Consider the following 16,876-nt stretch of genomic DNA (forward strand, 5'->3'; position numbering starts at 1 on the left):
GTGCAGTCTGCTGTCCGTCTCAGAGGGGCCTGACCTCAGTCCTCAGCTCCAGTTTAGCCCTCGCAGTGACAGTATTCGCTCCTCCAGGACCTCTGATATTTGCCTTTGCACACGGATTTCTGTTTGTTTAGACAAGTTACCTGAGGTCAAAACCTAAACGCTGCAAGGTTGCTGCATAGCTTGAATCACCGTGATGCTCAGATGCACAGAAGCATTGCAATTTCAATCAAAGGACAGGTTGCCGATTTCCCCTTTTTATCTCAACTTTTGAGATTTCAAGACTGTTCAAATAATCTTGTTCCACATTGTCTGCCAATATAATACACTTATTCTGCATTTGGCTTGTTTAGGTCCTTTGATGAGGGAATATAATTATAATATAGCAGAATATTTTAGACCAGGAGTGTCGAACTCCAGACCTCGAGGGCGGTGTCCTGCAGGTTTTAGAGTCTAAAACCTGCAGGACACCGCCCCCGAGGCCTGGAGTTCGACACCCCTGTTTTAGAGCTTACTCTGAGTCAACACACCTGAATCAAATGATTAGTTCATTACCAGGCCTCTGGAGCAGGGGTGCCCAATCCTAGTCCTCGAGAGCTACTGTCCTGCAGCTTTTAGATGCATCCCTACTCCAACACAGCTGAATCAAATGGTTTGATGACCTCTTCAGCATGCCATCAAGTTTGGCAAAGGCCTGATAACAAGACATTCATTTGATTCAGGTGTGTTGGAACAAGGATGAATCTAAAAGCTGCAGGAAAGTAGCTCTCGAGGACTAGGATTGGGCACCCCTGCTCTGGAGACATGTTGAGGAGGTAATTTAGCCATTTAAATCAAGGACACATCTAAAACCTGCAGGACACCGGCCCCCGAGGCCTGGAGTTCGACACCTGTGTTTTAGACCAACGCTTGTGACTGATTAAAGTTTGTCTGCACAGCATAAGTTTGTGACCAGATGGCAGGCTGCTGCTTAACTATACTGATGCATGGTAAGTTTTTCTTTAGCTAAAAATCGAGTTGAGAAAACTGTTACTCCTCTAACATGCAGTTTTACTCTCACAGTGCTTTGGCAGTTTGTCATCCTCCCAATCAGCTACTCTGCCTTGCTTCTGCTTAGCATTTAAACTCTGACTGGTCAGTGTGCTCAGGAATGTCCCACCACTAATCACTCACAGCAGTTGAAACTAGCTCTGTAACGATGCACAATTACTCCTGAATTAGTTTTTATGGGGCACTATTACCAGTGGTCTAACTTCATTAATTACTCTAGTTAAAAAAAAAAAAAAAAAAAAAAAGTGCACTTTTAAACAAATATTTCTTTCTCTAATTTTCTTCTACTGCAGGAAAAACGGGCATAATATAATTACTTATGAGTTTAGGACATAGTGTATTTCTTGTGCTGTTAATCACGGGCTCACGAGCATTATAAGAATTAAATTTACATTCCATTTATGCGCTCCAGCGTGACAGAGAGCCGAGCTGGGCCAGGCCCCAGCAAAGATAAAGTGAGGATGAAAATGTCAACAACATGGCTGCAGCTCTTAGCCTGGATGATGAAGTGATGCACTCGCGATCGGTGGAGAGCTACAACGAGGAGAGCGAGGATTTAATGGAGGCAGTAAAAGAAAGCAGGTGAGCTCTGAGTCGTGGTAATGAATCAGTGGAAGAGAGAGGGGGAGAAGAGCAGCATTTTCACCTGAAGTACCTAGAACTTTTAGTTTCAGCTGATGAAAGACATGAAAGCACCCCAAGTTCTGCAGAGACGAACTGATCCTCAGATTATAGGACTCGTGAGAAGATGCAGAACTTAAAAAAAAATCTGATTTCGTAAGTAAGAGTTAGACACAAGGCACAGTCAAAAAATACTGTTTGCACATGTCTTTGGTTCACAGCTATTTTTGACGCTTTCAAAATATCAAATAACAATTAAAAATGTCTATTTTAATTTTTGAGATGTCAAAGTTACATTTCACCCATATATACTGAACATTCAGTCTACTACAATCTGGTAGAATAAGCCAGAGTTTGTATATTTGTATAAAACTTACCTGTTTAAACTGTTTCCCAGCTGTGTGTCCACACAGGAAGTGATTTGTTCTTTGCGCATCATTTTGTTGCTGATCTTTGGTTCCCAGTGTTTGAGTCATTACTCAAAAAAATAAATATACTACTACTGTAGAAACATGTACAGGTAGATGTGGAGGCTAAAATGCTACAAGTCTGTATCCCTTGTATTCCCATTCTTGTATCCCAATGCATATCACAGTGACTATTTCTCCAAGGAAACTGGATTCATTAAAGTCTAGACCACAATTTCTTCCTCAGTATTAATTGTATGCAACCAGTACAGCAATGCGTTTACAGTTTATTGCTTTGTGTTAGTTTTATGCATATTCGCCCAACTTGATTGATTTAAGCTCCAGCTGTGAAACATTGCTCAGATTTTTGAACAAATACACATAAACAGCATTTAAAACACAGAAAATCCACAGTACCAATTTCACATGATATAAAAATAAATCCAGCTAAAGTACTGAGGAATCTGCCCACGCATGAATTTATAATTTTATTACTTGTAGCCCATAATCATAAAATCCAACGATGCACTACTAAAATCTCTCAGGACTGAGGCTCAAAGTTACTGCAGTGCGATATTCTTTCCCACGACTGTTGAAGCCAGCTGCCTGGACTTATACAATCCAAGTGCTACATAATTATGTCTACTCAGCCTTTCACCACATTAATAAATGTCTGAAAATTAAAAATCAATGGAAACCTATACCTTAATAGAATTCTATTGTAGCTTTTGCTGAGTTTGGAGTTAAGTTTAATCTCTTTCTAATCACCTGTGTTATTTATTGAGCTCTATATTTGCATTTGTATTTGTCTGTATTGCAGCAGCATCCTTGGCAAATGTCTTTGGAATCTTTTTGGCAGTTGTACAGCTGTTACAGCTTCCAAATAAAGTCTTAATGATTCTTTAATGTTTTAATAAAGGCAGTTAACCTGATGGATTTTAATATTTAGCCTATTAACTTTTAGTACTTAGCAACTGCCCTCACAGAAAAGAAAAAGTCTAAAAGATTAGTTTTGAATGGAAGCAAAGTCAAATTATACATATCTGTTCAGTTTCTCGTTAATGCAAGTACCTGATCAGCCAATCACATAGCAGGATGTCTGTGCATTTAGGCATGTTGAAGTGGTCGAGATGACCTGGTGAAGTTTAGGATATGGCAGTTGGTGCTAATAGGTTGGTTTGAGTATTTCAGAAACTGCTCATCTACTCTGATTTTCTTATCTTTAGGGTTTACAGATGAGCTGAAGAAGACAAAATATCCAGAGAACGGTTGTTCTCTAGGTGAATATGCTCTGTATTATCAGAGGAGAATTGTTAGACTGCATTGACCTGACAGGAAGGTAACAGAAACTCAAATAACTGCTTGTTACAACCAAGACATGCAGAAGAGCATCTCTGAACACACAAATTACTTCCAGCCTTGAAGCCGAAGGGCTGCAGCAGCAGAAGACCACACGGGTTGCGACTCCTGTTGCTGCCACATTTGGATGGTAGAGTAATTTGATGTGAAGAACATAAAAACATGGATCCATCCTGCCTTGTATCAATGACTCAGGTTGCTGCTGGTGGTGTAATGGTGTGGGGGATATGTTCTTGGCACACTGAGGGCCTTTTAGTACCAGCTGAGCATTATTCAATTGCCTGAGGCTACACGAGTATTGTTGCTGACCATGTCCATCCCTTTATAACCACAGTGTATTCATCTTCTGATGGCTGCTTCTAGCTGGGTAAAACATCATATCACAAAGCCCAAGTTTCTTGAATGTGACAATGAGTTCACTGTGCCCAAATGGCCTCTACAATCACTAGATCTCAATCCAATAAAGACCTTTTGCTGTAACAGGAGATTTGCATCCAACAAATCTGTAGGAGCTCTGTGATGCTATCATGTCAATATGGACCAACACCCTGAGGAATGCTTCCAGAAGCCTTTTCAGTCAGTCCATGAAGAATTAAGGCAGTAATAGCAAGGCATAGCTAATAAAGTGGCTGACAAGTAGAAGTTTATTCCATGGAAAAAGACAGTTCTGCTGTTACTGAATGATAAATGTTGCACAATGGAAAAAAAACACCCTACAAATTACACAGTAACAATGCAAAAGTTCATTTACCTGACCATTTTAATGGTGACAAACTATATGATACATCTGCTGCATCGCCCCACTTACCACATTAAAAAAAGGGTGAATGGGGGTGAAATGTCCCATTATTTCCAAAAAGTTTAGAAGCAGATTAGCCTCTGAATTACAATCTCCTTTCCTCTCGCTTCTCTAACTCCTTTTGTGCTGATTGTTACGACACAGCCCTTTGCTCGTTTCAGGTTTCGGTGTGTCAGTAGTATCAGTCTCTTTGTGTTGTCAATTTGGCATTAAAATGGAAATCGATTGTGCCGTGCTGTGAGACCCAAAGCACTTACCAAACACGGAAGACATTATTCAGCGAATAATTGGCTGCTGCATTGCCAAGCAGAATTGTGCCCAAGTGATTGCTCTGATTAGCCGAAGATGACCCTGTGGATAATTGATTTACTTATTGCAGAAAGATTAATGCAAAGATTAATTGTCTTGCAAAGTAGAAAGTTCATCTTAATGCTGGTGAGAAATTGTGTCTCTTTTAAATGTAGCTCTCTTTACTTTTGTGCACTTTAAAGATATTTGTAATATTATTTTTTTTTTTTTTTTTTTTTTTTTTTTTTTTTTTTTGTAGTAGTAGATTTAATCTTTTAGCCTAAGGTAATGAAAACAGCAATGTCATTTAAAATAAAGCATGGGCTTCGTAGACTCCTTTTCTGGTCTGATGATCCATTAAATTATTTTGGGAGATCTTGCCCGAGTGATTAATCAGAGAGGTCCTGCATTTTTTTTTTTTTTTAAAGATATAGCCTGAAATTTAAAGCAACTAGCCTGCATCTTCTTGCGTAATCTGATCAATTTATAAAAGTTTCCAATGAAAAACTTACAGCCAGATTTGAGCAAAGTGCAACTGAAATGAACAAGACTGAACTTTTTACCCCATAAAATTTGAGTTTACCATATCTTCCCTGTAAAGAACTTCCTATAGTAGACAGCCTCTTACTGTTGTTTATTATAATGAAATGTGTCAGGCATTTAATCATGAAGACAGTTAAAGATGTTGCTGGAATTGTGCAGATCGCTTCATGTCATCCTCACGGCATTAATAGCGTGTTACATAACATGTTTGCAGAAATCTATACAAAGATACAAGCACAAATCTGTGATAGCTGCGGAGAAGGAGCATCATTGTTTATGTTGGCGAGCAGATGTGGACGTTACTGGAGTTGTCAGTTCAATTTAAATAAGTGCCCAAGGAGCTGAAGAACAATCTCTGTGTGTAATGGACAGCGACAGCGTATTTACCTGAATATGTAAACGGAGAAAGCAGTCTTGGCCGAAGCAATTGTCTTGTTTAATAACACACGGTGCAAAATCTAGCCACCACACAGAGAGTGAAATAACAGCCTTATGCAGAGTCATTAAGAGACGATAAGTCTGATTTAGATCGTTCCCAGGCACCAGAGAGAATGTTCCTATTGATCGATTGCACAATAAAGTGCAACCAAAAGAAGATTTATGTGATGTTTTCTTCATTTCTGCATGCAAATGTGGCAAAATAAAGAGATCAACAGTGCTTATGAGCGGAATGGTGGGCAATCAGTAAACTCCTGTCAAAATGTTATCTGTTACTTGGGGTGTTTATTGATTTTTAGTCCAGTGCAGCTCTTCTTTTTACCTTTGTGAAGCCACAAACTGGCAACTCTGTGCTGTAGAGTTGTAAAGTTAAGGAACTTTAAATAAGTAGCATTTATTTTTTTTAAAAACCAAATACATATGAAAGCTTTGAAGGGTAAGGACATTAGTATAGCGTAAAATTATAAAAATCTGTTGTCTGATTGAACAAAACTTTCTAGTTTACACCTTTAGCTTTGAAAACCGTCCTCCACCACATTTAGTTATTTTAGTAGAGAATGTTGCACATTATTAACCGAAACTTCCCTTTCATTAGTGTGTGAGGACAATTTTTTTTTTTTGTAAGAACATCAGCTAGATACAGAGATTAATTGATAAATGACTATCAAAATGCAGGGACAAACATAAACACAGCATATACTGGAATAAGGCAGGAACTAACACTGAAATAGAGCAATAACGCCCAGGGCAGGACTATTTATACACAGGAGCCTTAAAGGGGATTGGCCAACGAAAGGTAACAAGAAACAGGTGAAGACTATCAAGACAAATAGTGAGGGGAGGAACTGAAACTCAACACAAGACACAATAGAAAACCAAACGGGAAGTGAACAACAACCATAAGTGAAACAAGGAGACATTGAAACTTGAATGAAGTAATAATGGGCACAGTGAGGATGAAGGCTATGAGTACAATACATGAACTAAAACACGAAAAAACACAAAGAACTAAGCTCATTTCTAGAGAATGACATAAGTAATTCAGAACCAGAAATTCAGGAACAGAGCAAGGAACCAAAGTCACAACAGAATAAGAAAGAAATAAAAACAATAATCCAAAACTTTAAATGCTAAAGACGAAAACCTAAACAGAACCTCAGATTTGAATATATTAACTGATAACTCTAAATAGAAAACTAGGATCAAATCTGGGGACTGTGGCAGTTTCAGTTGTTTTGCAGCAATAATAATCATAAATCTGAAGTTTTGCGAAGTTTTGAATAACTGTAACCTTGTCGAGGCATCAAAACGGAACCGCAAACAGCACAGGTGAGTTATAAGGTTCTGTAGTAGGGGCAGCTGTTAAAACCCAGTTGTTATCTCCTATAGTACAAGGCTACTAGGTTCACACCCCAAATTTAAAGCATGCATATTCAAAAAAAAAATGTATTTTACATTGTAGCTTAAATTTGTAATAGAAAAAATGCAGAAAATTTGTGTGCAAGCAGAGCAGTCACAACTTTGAAACAGTAGACCTCAAGCTAATAAAAGCAAGGAATTTAGCAAGGAATAGTATCAGGATGCACTACAGGAAAAAGTACTGGCAGAGGTCCTGTGCTCCAGAGAAAACTTTTCCAGCCCTGTCATGAGAAATTAGTTCAGCATAAGTTTCCAGCAACAGTTTCAGAAAACACAGCAAAGGGTACATTGCCCTTAAAATTGTCTGTCAAGCATTTGTGGGCTGTCACTGAAAAACAAGTTTGATTCATGGAGGGCCAATCTCGCAGCTTACGGGACTTATAAGAATCTGCTGCTCACATTTGTAACTGATGATGCAGGACACCTGCATCATCAGTCTGCAGGTGTCACCACCCCTTTGAGTTCATCCTTCAAAGGGTCAGAGCAGTTTCGGTGAAACAAGGCAGATCTATGCAATATTAATGCAGCTACTTAATGCTGTGGCTAGATTTTATAAATGCATGTACTGTCCTATTGGAATTTTGACCTTTTAATGAAACAGGAAAAGCCCATATATAATTTAATAAAGGCATAATGCTACTGTAGAATCCTTGCTTATACTTATATAAACAATGATGCAGACATCATTGTCAAATTGAGGAAAGTCCCTGTGAAACAGCAGTGGTGCCTGATTTAAATCCCATCATGTAGCTCTTAGTACAGCATGCCCACTAATGGAGCTTTGGCTGGATGCCTTGATCGATCACAAGACCGCAATGCTGAAGAAGTCCTGATTTCGACAAATCGGGACCCATCCTCCAGTTTATGTCCTGCTGACACTCCAGTACTCAGGATGCAGAAGGACTGCTTAATCATGGTTGCTGCGGGGTGGGGGTGGTGCAGGACAGGTGCAGGTGAGATGGACAGGACAGGGAATCACGCAATGCATGCGTCACTGACATAAATCTGAACATCTTGGCTACTACATCACCTCCCCGGTGAGAGGAGAAGGCTGAATGTTGATGACTTTATGATGGATGACTGATTCAGGAGCCATCGGATCCGATGATGGATCACAGCCAGACTGAACAGGTCGTTGGCCACGCTGAAACTGTCAGCTCAGGGGTTTGAGGGAAACGTCGCCATGCAGAAGGAAAACATGCTGATGCAGTTTGTGCATATTAACTGTGAGTTCAGTGGAGCATCGGGTTTTCTTGGAGGATTTTTTTTTTTTTTTTTTTTTTCATATTTCTCATTTGACAAACATCTTTAAAATAGAATAGGATGTAAACGCCCCTGGGAGCAGAGTTTCATTCGCCATACATTAAATTTTGACAACACATAAACCACCTGAACTCTGCCCAACCAGCATTTCAATTTTCAGGCTTGCAGAGTTTTATTAGCAATTTAACAGTAGCTTCAAGGAGAATGTTTTTATGGCATCACAGTGGTGATCCATCAGTAATCATCAGTGGGAGGAAGATTAAGAGTACAAGAAAGCCTATTTCTTTCAATGTATTTCATAAACAAATATAAATCACCGCCTCCAATTACAATTTCTTAAGGAAACACAGTTCATTTTTTGTGTTACATATAAAGTCACATCAGAGTTTTTGGGATTTCATTATTAGAAAGATTCTCTACCTTAAGCAGCTCAAAGCACTATAACAAAATATACTGTAAGGTCACTATACTTTATGGGATTATTGGTATTTTTTTTTACTCATTTCAAGAGAAGTAATGCTGTTTTATTGCAGCATGAGCGATAAATAGCGCTCTAAAAGGCTGTCATTGTTAAAGCCTGGACTTTGTGAGGATGGGCCAAAACCTCTTGTTCTCTCATGGGGAGACTGGCAGGAGTCGGGAAATGAGGACTGAATCAAGAGCACTTACACTGAGCGAGTGAATTTGGCAGGACTACAGCCACCACTTTGCTCACAGATCATTTCAAATTTCAGCAAGGTGGCCTCCCAAGCTGATCCTTTTTGCAGAGTCAGGCTGAAGGAAGACTCAGTAATAAACAAGAAATGGCTTTATTGAAGAGGACAGGGCAAAAAGGCAGCACCTTCTTTGTATTATTGCAGCAGCAATTTATAGCAAATCACTCCTTTTTAAATGTGTCCCACTATTCAGGCTAGATTAAATTCTTATTTCCCTGTAAGATCTGCATATCTTCACCTTTTATTGCCACTCTCTACCTCAGCAATGTCATGTTTAATGGATTATTCTGACATTTTTATAAAACAGCCCTATTTCCTTTTTTATCCCAAAGAGGTAGGTCAGGAAATTGATGCCACTTTAATAGTGATGGGGTAGTTAAGCTTAGCACATAACTAAAGATGGACATAACAAGGTGTGATGTCACTGACTGGTTTATAGAGACAGTATAAAAGATGCATTTAGCTTCTGGACCTTAAAAGTGAAGGTGATGTACAAGAATTTAAAAGGCTGCTCACCTAATCTATGACCTCAGTAACTATTGTCATAAGTAGTTTATGTTCTAGTTGCTAGTCTAAAACCTTATGGTCCCTTTTAGAACAAGAATAAAGGAGTAAGTCTACAGTGCCCTAAAATTGCTTTTAAAATCCTGTTTCAATCCTCAGTCATCACTTGCATTATTATTAACTCTAAGTGAGGGTGTAATTTTTGCTTTCATTAAACTCTTCTATCAAGTCTTGGCAATCAGGGAGCAAAGAAAATGATCATTTTCATTCACACACATCAAAAAATATTCACAAGTTTTGCAAAAAATTCTGATTTGGCCTTCTCCAGAATAGAAGGTCGGGGCAGGAGTAAGGTCACGATTGGCACCTATGATGATTTATGGTTCATTTATTTCTGCAGTCAGTGTTTGTAGAGCTTATGATGCAGCCTGAACTGTTGGCAGCATTTATACCTGCAGGCTGCAATGACTGCATAGGTTACTGCACAGGGTTTCAGAAAGCATCAAGGCTCTTAGAAAGACACGTTCTGAACAATAAAGCAGATTTTTTAGGAACTACTTTGTAAATATGTCTTAGTGTATTTATGAACTATTAAACATGTTGAAAGTTCCTCTACATATCAGAGGGAGCTACTGTTTACTCCATTTGTTTAACCAAAACACTCAAAGTTATCTTTGAGTGGTTTGGTCTTATCTGCAATGTCTAGTTAGATGTTAGCAATGCATTTTTTAAAAGATTTGATTTGAATTTGTAATACTTTACTTGAATCTCTTGTTAAAATGGTATTAAATAAGAACTTAATAAACAGTTTATAACACACTTGTCTGTAAATATATTATTGCTTAGGTCTAACTCATCAGAGATAAACTCCGACTATAATAAGAAATAAAAATTACTTTCTTACTTATGGCGTAGCCTTTTGTTAGTTAGTTTATTTGTGGCATTACAATAGCTGTGCCCATCTTTTATATACAGTCTATGGTTTGCACTAGTTTATACTGGCAGTTTAAAGCCTGCCTGCACTTGGGGTAAAGTAAGCTGCTTTGGCTTGACTGGGGGGATAGAGCACATATCATCATGAAATACAAACTTGTTAAATATTGCATGACAGCGTCCTGTTGGGTCTTTGTGTGCATTTAAAATGAACACAAGCTGCCAAAGTCTTAAACAGAGGGAGTTCAGAGGAGAGCAGCCAGCTGATAATCAGCATTGTGGCTATTCTCTAGAGAGAAGATGGAGCTTTCTGACTGGGAATCAATTTTATTTATTTATTTATTTTGCTTAGCATAATGAGTGAAATCATAATGAAATATCTAGCCTGGCTCTGTCACAAGGTTAAGAATTACTCCATCAGAACCTCGAGAACTCACTATTTATAGAGTGTATTAGTATGCTCGTGAAAGTCTAGAAGGTTTAATGTGGTTAGTATACTCTCAGAACACCAAGCCCTAGCATTTCCTTCTCTTTATTTATGGCTGGTGTTTCTAATCTTCCCATCTAACTTCTCACAAGAAAGTAAATTCACATATTTACAAATACAGAGCTATTTGTTAAAGCTGCTAAAGCACGAAATTTAAGGATTAAAATGTAAAAATATGAAAATAAGAAGGGCCTTGAGCAACAGAAGCAATAGCACACGATGCTGTTTGAAGGTACAGTCTATCTTTTCTATTAATCAGTCACAGACACCTCATAGTTTTAATGCACCAGATCTCAGTTGCACTGGAGACGAATGGAGTCCAGTCAAAGACCATTTACATAACCGAGTGAGTAACGCTGCTGACTCTTGCTAAAATACAGACAGATGGGTTTAATTCCATTAAGTGAGCTACTGTGTGAGAGTAGAGTAGCAGCTGATCTACAGCATAGCACGAGGCTCTAGACTGTAAAATGAAGACGAGCTTTAGGTGGAGATGACACGGGTGCAGGCAATCAAAGTGAGAGATGACACGGGGCAGGAGGTCAGCTAAGCAGATTACATCTCTCAAGGCCACTGACCAAATTTCCGCTGAGTGGTTTGTCAGTTATATGGTCAATACGGTCATTACATGAAGTGATTTTGTTTCAGCATCAAGGCCAGCTGGATGTAAGCAATGCTGAAGAGATTATGTGTAGTACATAGATCATAGCTTCAGAGGAAGCTGGAGGCACATGCTCCATCATCATGAACAAGCTGATTTATAAATGCTTCAAATTATTTAATGGAGTTTTCGTGGTGTTTTCAAGCAAAATACAATAAATCAATGTACTCTACAGCTTTCTGCTTAATAACATACACTTCCAACTTAACTTTTTTTGGTCCATTTTCTGATGAGATGCTCTGTTTACCAAATGTGTAAGTTGTAACTAATGAATTGAGTCATAAATAATTTAAGCAACTTGAACTTTTCCATTTGTAGGCTCTGAATAATATCCTTGGCTAACATCAGTGTGACCACACACCTGCAAAAGACACTAATTAATGGTGATTAGCTGAAATTAGTATGCTTCTGAATCTTTAGTAGAGTAAACCTCTTAGAAAAGATGGTTTCCTTTTTTACTTTCCTCTATTATTATCATGAACAAAAGTAAACATGTCTCTTTTTTGGAGTTACTGGCAACTTTGTACCCAGTTTTTAGTCCCATTCCCTTTTATTGGCCTGAATACACAGACACTTGTCACTTTATATTGTAATGATAGTAGTATAGGAGTATATTTGAATTATACTCCTATCATTCTATGGCTGTCACAGACAGGTAAGTGTGGGCTGTGTTAGGTCAGGACTATGAGACAGGAGGTCAGGTAACCAGCTCAGCACCAAATGTCCTGTCCTTTTCAGTAGGCCAGGGGTGGGGGACCTTCAGGTTTTAGATGTGTCCTTAATCCAACACCGCTGATTTAAATGGCTGAATTTCATCCTCAACATGTCTTGAAGTTCTCCAGAGGCCTGATAATGAACTAACGGTAATAGTAATGAAGATTTGATTCAGGTGTGTTGACCCAGGGTGATATCTAAACCCTGCAGGACACCGGCCCTTGAGCCCTGGAGTTCCCCACCAAAGAACCGCCGTCCTTTCTGACCATGCTCTGCAAAAATAACTAGAAAATTACTTGAACTTAGATTGGTAATGGTGAGGGGCTACTACAAGGAAACAACTGATAATTTGCAACTACTTCCTTCCAACTGAAATAATTACAATTTACACAACAACAACGTTAAGTTCTAAAATCTCTGTGACCCTATCTGTGCGATAGGCTCCAGCCCCAGACAACCCTGAATCGAATAAGCAGAAGAAAACTGACGCATGCATGTGCTATTGAAACACACAAGAGATAAATCTGATTCTGGTTTGGAAAGTTTTGAAGCAAACTGTAATTTTATAAAGTCTGTTAACACTAACCACCGGCTTGGCTTTTTAGGTAAAACATAATCACGATAATCCGAATCACTTTTCTTCAACTATCCATTGAAACTGAATGCTGATTTTTTTTTTTTTTTAGGGAACAGGTTTTAAATGTGTAGCCAAAATTTTGCATGTACAGATTTTCTTTTCTTTTTACCTTTTTGCCTTCATTTAAAATGAGCAGTAGAGAACAGAGAAACGGTAGACATCATGTCCCCTGCTCTACAAATGTGCCGAGGAAGACACAATCCAGGGAGAGTGAGGTTCATGTCTGGTACCTTAACCCCTCAAATATATATATTTAAAACCATTTGCATGGACTGTGACGTTGGAACATTTGATTCTCTTGAATTTTTATGGACAGAAATTCTCAGACAGGCAGAGATTCTGAGTATCACAATAATGACACTCAGAAACAGACAGCCAGGAACACAAAAGCTGTCAGTCATTCATCTGTCCTTTCACTGATGGATCAGAGTGACAGTGAGGGAAGTGGAGCCTGTACTTTTATTTTTCATACCTATCTGACTCTCCTCATTGTTACCCATCTTTGTCAACTAATATATTTACTTTCATAACTTTATTTGCATTATTTTCACTTTATATATCCGCTGGTCACTATTAGATTGGGCCCACTTTTGCAGTCAGAGCTGACATGATTCTTCATGGCATAGATTCAATAAAGTGCTGCAAGCATTCCTCAGAGACTTCGGTCCATATTACCATGACAGCATCACACAGTTGCTGCAGATTTGTTAGCCGCACATCCATGATGCAAATCTCCCATTCCACCACATCCCAAACGGGTCTGTCTACTGGATTGAGATCTGGTGACTGTGGAGGTCATTTACATTTACAGTGAACTCAGTGTCACATCTGAGAAACCAGTTTGACTTTAAATGAAGCTCAGTTGATAGTAAGCAGCCTAAACTTTGATATACTTTTGATACAAGACAGAATGGATCCATACTTTCATTTTTTTTAAGCCAGATTTTGACCTTACCATCTAAATGTGAGAACAGAAACTCTGACTCGTCAGATGAGGCAACATTTTTCCAATAATCTTTTGGAAAAACGTCAAATTTTGGTGAACTTGTGTGAATTATCACCTCAGCTTCCTGTTCTTAGTTGAGGCTGCATGTTCGGTCTTCTGCTGCTGTAGTCCATTTGTTTCATAGTTCAATGCTTTTTAAGTGGTTGATTAAATATTTGTCATAATGAGCACTGTTATCACAGACAGCAAACAAGATTTGATGTCTTTTAATGATGAAAAATCATATCATGAATGTTGAATGCTTTTGCCTGTTAAGGAACCACAATTTGAAATACTGCCTGCTGCATGGTGCTTCATCTATAAGGAGTTTCTTTTTGAGCATGCTATACACTTTGGCCTTGGTTTCCTTCCATATAGCTACCACAAGAATGAAACTGACCTGCAGCCGCACAGGTCAAACCCTGAAAATATTTTCTGGTTCACTGGCTGAACATTAATAATCTTTCTGCTTTGCATCAGGTTTAACCTTGGCCCTGCTGGAAGAGAGCCACAGATCCCCGCATTCGTCTTCCAGACATTTAGTGACATTGATTTAGCATTTAGCCTTTGTCTCCACTGTGCCACTCCAGTCTGAATTGTAATATCTTCATCTTCTACATCCCAACCTATTTTATTGCATCCATATAACTGGGTTTCTAATGGGGCCTTATTAGCAGGCCCTGTGCTCAGGGAAGACATTTGATCCTCACTGTAAACCCAGTAATACTCTGTCACTGGCACGGCAAAACAAGTCCTCAGGACAGTGAGTACACCACACTGTCAGCTGCATTTCACTGCATATACACACACACATAGCCACACTTTTAAACTGTTAATCAGATATGTTCTAAGTTGTGCACTTTAAAAAGCTTAATGATCTTAAGAAGAAACATTTTAGTATTTTATAAAGAAATATGTTACGTAGTGTATCCTTCATGTTTCATATTTTGTCTGTCTTTCAGAATCCAAACTGCTCCCAGAAATTATTCATCTACAAGCAATTACCTGCTTACTTTTTATGTCCCATCATCACAGTGCAAAATTTATGCTTGTGCCACAGGTGATCCACATGGAGCAGATGATGTGATTAGATTTTAGAGCATCTTTCTGCATAAATCTGCATGAGATAAAACTGATTTATTAAAAAATTCTCCCAATTTGTAATGAGAAATCTCTCCTGCTTGGATACACCTGTAATCTGTCACTGCACTGGTCACGCAGTCTGTTTTCATCCAATAAAGCAATTCCATCTGGGATACAGTTGACATTCTCCAGTGAGCTGTTTCTTTACTTTTGTGTAACCTAAACCCGAATTCCCAAGGTAGATTTCGGCACCAATCTTTACACAGACCCTGGTTTTAAATCTGCCCATGTGGATTTGCATGTGGATTTGCGCAATCGTAAACATGCTTTACTAACAGGTTTCTCCCAGTAATCAGCTCATTTAATTGCATGTACACACAGGCAAAGACAAAGCAATGAATGTGCCTCTTGGTTTGTTCAACTGTTAGAAAAGGGCCGGGTAGTTACAGATAGCTTTAATGTCATGTGGTGGTTTATCATTTTTTGACTCACTTTCTCACATCAGCTAGTAATCTGCAAGATGAATATATCAGGATTAACTTTATATTACAAAGAGGGAATGTGCGTTGTATCTCAAATTCTTTTGAACCTTCTCTTTTTGTTTATTGGATCTAAGTGGAGCTTTTAAAAAAACTTTTAGATGATATATTATAACACGAGGATTATCCTTCTCCAAATATACAAAGACTTTTCAGCAACACCTAGGAAGAAGTTATGGGTAACCAAATATAGCAGAAACCCACAGAGGAGCCATCATGTGCAAATGTCTAATGCCATGTGGGCCTGCATGGCAAGCAGACTGGTTTATTCAACTTCTGTCACACTGTGAGATAAAACAGAGACAGAGAAGTGTGAATGAGGCTTGAATTTCACAAGATGATGTAACAACAACTGTGACAGTAGCCGACATTCTGCAAAGGCTGTGGCGTTTGAAATTTTATTGATTGCCATTAATATTCCTCAAACCAATGCAAAAGAAACAGCCTGGACTTTTGAGAAAGGACAGGGCAGATTTGTACTAAGGTTGTGGTCTTATGCTGTTGTAACTCATCGGCCTATGTGTTGGATATATTCTTCATTGTGCTTTTTGGCTCATTTCACTTATGAGACTGGTGATCTTTAGTTACCATACCCATTTTCTTTAGCTCCAAATCAGTTTGGCTGTTCAGCTTTATCATCAACAATATTTTTTTTGTTTTGTGGTGAACATCTCAGAAGGTCCGTTTCAGAGGTCCTGCCCTTACTGATGTGTCATAGTTCCTGGCCTCTATCTCCAGGATATTATCTTACGTACTGCCTTGTCCCATGCCCCATGCTGCCTTATGGTGCATACACACCGAACGCACAACTGCATCGTGCAGTAATCACATGATTAAGCATGTGTAGAGGTGTTCTCATTCATCTTCTTGAAGTGCCCAATGAGTTTGTCGTGTGCAACCCTCATCCTTTTCTTTTTCATTGTAAAGTCAATACATTTGGCCTGGTTTTGTGGCAGGGTGGTGTTGAGAGGGCCATCAGTAATGAAAAATTATATAGTGCAAACTGCAAGTCAGCATTTTGATTTCTACACCTTTTGCAGTAGTGGCATTAGCAGGATTTTTTTTAAATGGGGTGGACCAGGAGTGGCAAGAACACACCATGGAAACACAGTGGGGGGACGTAAAACAAATGTATGAGGCCAGAAATGTATGGTTTATGTCACAGTTGCCTGAAATGTTTCTGTAATAATCAATCCACCAGTATGTGCAAGCGCTTTAGCTGGAATTATATTTATATTTTCACAAAAAGTAGAAAAATGATCTTAAAGCATATGATTATTTTTCAATTAAGATGCCAAATTACAGCTATTTACTTCCATTTCTGAACAGAGAAATTAGTTTTAGTGGTTAAATATTTGATTAATTTCTGATTTCTCAGAGAAGTCTAATGTGATGGTTCAAATTCAGATATAAAAACATGAATTCAATTAGTT

The 16,876-nt window shown here is 38.6% G+C and overlaps 1 long non-coding RNA gene across 2 annotated transcripts; it reads left to right on the forward strand.

Annotated features, from left to right (window-relative positions):
* The first annotated feature begins 753 nt into the window (after positions 1 to 753).
* On the forward strand, positions 754 to 15,046 carry LOC120433324. Of its 2 annotated transcripts, XR_005608497.1 has the most exons (6): positions 754 to 812; positions 936 to 986; positions 1,460 to 1,629; positions 3,302 to 3,414; positions 14,302 to 14,584; positions 14,784 to 15,046. It is a non-coding gene; the product is annotated as an uncharacterized LOC120433324 (long non-coding RNA). The 2 variants fall into 2 exon arrangements; XR_005608496.1 differs by lacking the exon at positions 754 to 812 and having other exon boundaries at positions 852 to 986.
* The last annotated feature ends 1,830 nt before the right edge of the window (positions 15,047 to 16,876 follow it).

This window comes from Oreochromis aureus, linkage group 15 (genome assembly GCF_013358895.1).
Source record: "Oreochromis aureus strain Israel breed Guangdong linkage group 15, ZZ_aureus, whole genome shotgun sequence".
Classification (NCBI taxonomy): Eukaryota; Metazoa; Chordata; class Actinopteri; order Cichliformes; family Cichlidae; genus Oreochromis; species Oreochromis aureus.